At 36.3% G+C, this 4,012-nt stretch overlaps 1 pseudogene; it reads left to right on the top strand.

Moving 5' to 3' along the window:
* The first annotated feature begins 495 nt into the window (after positions 1 to 495).
* Positions 496 to 642, top strand: LOC111826001 (annotated as a pseudogene).
* Positions 643 to 4,012: the final 3,370 nt, after the last annotated feature.

Genomic DNA, 4,012 nt, shown 5'->3' with positions numbered 1-4,012 from the left:
AAATGGGAAAACAAAAGAGAACAGCAAATGCCATGAACAACCACAACACCGACCAGAAAGAAAATGAAAATCCCCAGAAAATAGGCTGGAACACATGGAATTATGCAAGTTGAATGACAGAGATTTCAAGATTGCAGTTCTGAAAATACTCAATGAGATGCGAGAAAATACTGACAGGCAATTCATTGCACTCAAGAAAACAAATCAATGAACAAAAGGAGTATTGCTCCAAAGAAATTAAAATTTTAAAAAAGAATCAAGCAGAAAATCTGGAAATGAAGCAGGCAATTAAAGAAATTAAGAGTGAGCCAATGAGCATAGAAAATAGAACCATCTAGTTAGAGGAAAGAACTAATGATATTGAAGATAGGAATCAAGAAATGATGCATAGGGAAGAAGACAGAGACCTGAGAATAAAGAAATATGAAATAGCCCTATAAAATCTCTCTGATTACATTAAAAATAATATCGGAATCATAGGCATAGCAGAGGAAGAAGAGAGACTATGGAATGGAGAGTCAATTATAACAAATAGTGGATATCGACACTGTCTGACACAATTTGAGCTTGCTACAGCAACAAAGTCTAACCTATTCCGGTGCTCTCTTCTATGAGACAAGCCATTATATAGACTTAGACAGTGTTAAAAAAATAGTGGATGAGAACTTCCAAATCTATAGAAAGAACTAGATCCTTGAATACAAGAAGCAAACAGAACACCTAATTACCTCAATCCAAAGAGGCTGTCTTCAAGGCACTTGGTAATGAAGCTGTCAAAAATTAGTGACAAAGAAAAAATCCTCAAAGCATCCAGGGAAAAGAAGGAAGTGACCTACAAAGGAAAACCCATCAGAATTTCACCAGACTTCTCAACAGAAACTCTACAAGCCAGAAGAGTGTGGAAATAAATAGTCAAGTATCTGAAAGAGAGAAATTACCAGCCATGCATAATGTAGCCAACAAAATTATCCTTTAAATATGAAGGAGAAATAAGAACATTCCCAAACATACAGAAGCTGAGAGATTTTATCACTAGAAAACCTCAATTGCAGGAAATACTCAAGGGAGTTATTCTACATGTAACAAAAGACATAAGGTCATAACACTACCAGTAGGATTGCAAAAAAACTCATAGCATAACTAGGGATAATTTGTGACAACAAAAACATATAAGGGGAGGTATGGATAGGCAAAGGAAGATGAAGATGAGATCCACTCAAAAGGGAGAAATCTATAGTATATATGCAACTTCACTTTTTATAAAACTAATGGCAACCACACAGAAAAATCCCCCAAACAAGACATATAGCTTAAAAAAAGAGGAAACAAAGGAAAGATGTATGGAATACCACCAAACAAAAACAACAGGTAGAAGCATAATGGAAAATAACCAGTGGGTGCATAGAGTTACCAGAAAACAAAAGATAAAATGGCTATAGGAAATCCTCATCCTATATAATACAAGGCTAATATGCAAATCGACCCAATGGCAGAACTACCGGTTGCTATGATGTGCACTGAACACCAGGGGGCAGACACTCAAAGCAGGAGCTGCCCCCTGGTGGTCAGTGCACTCCCACAGGGGGAGCACTGCTCAGCCAGAAGCCGGGCTCACCAGCGGGCTCATGGCTGGCGAGCGCAGTGGCAAAGGCAGGAGCCTCTCCCCCCTCTGAGGCAGCACTAAGGAGCAGTGACCCTGACTTCTGGCTGAGCAGTGCTCCCACAGAAGCTGAATTCATGGCTGGCGAACGCAGTGGCAGTGGCAAGAGCCTCTCCGGCCTCCGCGTCAATGCTAAGGACCCTGATGGGTTCTGGACTGTGAGATGGTGCAGGCCGGGCTGAGAGACCCAGCCCACCCCCCACCAGGTGCACAAATGACATGCACTAGGCCTCTAGTACATCAATAATTACCCTAAATGTAAATGGACTAAATTCACCAGTAAAGAGGCACAGAGTAGCAGAGTGGACAAAAAAACAAAACCCAACTATATGCTGCCTACAAGAGACATATGTAAACAGCAGAGACAAAGGTAGATTCAAAGTAATAGGGTGGAAAAGGATTGTCCAAGCAAATAACATCCACAAAAAAAGCAGGTGAAGCCATACTTATATCTGACAAAATAGATCGCAAGATAACAAAGATAACAAGAGACAAAAATGGACACTTTATAATGAAAAAAAGGAATACTACATCAGGAAAACATAACACTTCTTAATATATATATATATATATATATATATACAACCAGGGAGCACAAAAATATATTAAACAGCTACAAACAGAACTAAAGGGAGAAACAGATCAAAACACAATTAGTTGGAGGCCTTAATATCTATTTACAGCTCTAGACAGGTCAACCAAACAAAAAATCAATAAAGAAATATCGGCCTTAAATTAAATACTAGACCAAATGGATATAACTGGCATTTACAGAACATTTCATCCCAGAACATCAGATTATATATTCTTCTCCAGGGCACATGGAACATTCTCAAAGATAGACCATATGTTGGGTCACAGAACAAGCATCAACAAATTAAAAAAGATTGAAATTATTCCAAGCATATTTTCTGACCATGATGCATTGAAATTAGAAATCAATTGCAAAAAAAAGGAGGAAAACAAACAAAAAAAACCTACAAATATGTGGAGATTAAACAACATACTACTAAAAAATGACTGGGTCAAAGAAGAAATAAAAAATGAGATAAAAAGATATATAGAGAGAAACAAGTATGGTAACATAACATCAAAACTTCTGGGATGCAGCGAAAGCTGTAATAACAGGGAAGTTTATATCATTACAGGCCTATCTCAAAAAACAAGAGAAATTCCAAGTAAACAAGTTAACATCAAACCTTAAAAGACTAGAGAAAGAAAAACAAAAGCAACCCAAAGTTAGCAGATGAAAGGAAATAATAAAAATTAGAGCAGAATTAAATGAAATAGAGAACAAAAAGACTATACAAAAAATCAATAAAACAAAGAGCTGGTTCTTTGAAAAGATTAATAAAATTGACAAACCCCTCACTAAGGAAAAAAGGGAAAAGACCAATATAAACAAAATCAGAAATGAGAGAGGAGAAATCACCACAGTCATCACAGATATACAAAGAATCATACTAGAATTAATATGATCCTTTATGCCACCAAATTCAATAACCTAGAAGAAATGGATAATCAGTGAGGAAATTGAAACAGCCATCAAAAACCTCCCAAAAAATAAAAGTCCAGGACCAGATGGCTTCACCAATGAATTCTACCAAACATAAAAAATAAAAATAAAAAAATGAAGAAAGGGCAATACTTCCTAACACATTTAACGAAGCCAATATAACCCTGATACCAAAACCTGGCAAAGATAACATAAAAAAGAAAACAACAGCCCAATATGCCTGATAAATACAGATGCAAAAATCCTAAACAAAATGCTAGCTAATCAAATACAATAGTACATCCAAAAAATAATACATCATGATCAAGTGAGATTCATTCCAGGGCACAAGGATGGTTCAACATTCACAAATCAATCAACATAATACTCCACATTAACAAAAGAAAGGATAAAAATCATATGATCTTGTCAATAGATGCAGCAAAAGCATTTGATAAGATACAACATCCATTTATGATTAAAATGCTCAATAAAATAGGAATAGAAGGAAAGTACCTCAACATAATAAAGGCTATATGTGATAAACCCTCACCAATATCATACTTAATGGTGAAAAACTGAAAGCTTTCCCCCTAAGATTAGGAACAAGACAAGGATGTCCACTCTCACCACTCTTATTCAACATAGTACTGGAAGAACTTGCCAGAACAATAATGCAAAAAAAGAAATAAAAGGCATCCAAAAACGGAAGGAAGAATTCAAACTGTCACTTTTTGTGGATGACATGATGCTGTATATAGAAAAACCTAAAGACTTTTAAACACACACACACACACACACACACACACACACACACACACACACTACTGGAAACAAACAGATACAGTCAAGTTGCA

This window comes from Myotis lucifugus, unplaced genomic scaffold, assembly GCF_000147115.1.
Source record: "Myotis lucifugus unplaced genomic scaffold, Myoluc2.0 scaffold_50, whole genome shotgun sequence".
Classification (NCBI taxonomy): domain Eukaryota; kingdom Metazoa; phylum Chordata; class Mammalia; order Chiroptera; family Vespertilionidae; genus Myotis; species Myotis lucifugus.
Note: the sequence above shows the minus strand (reverse complement) of the source record. Positions and strands in the feature narration are given on the sequence as shown.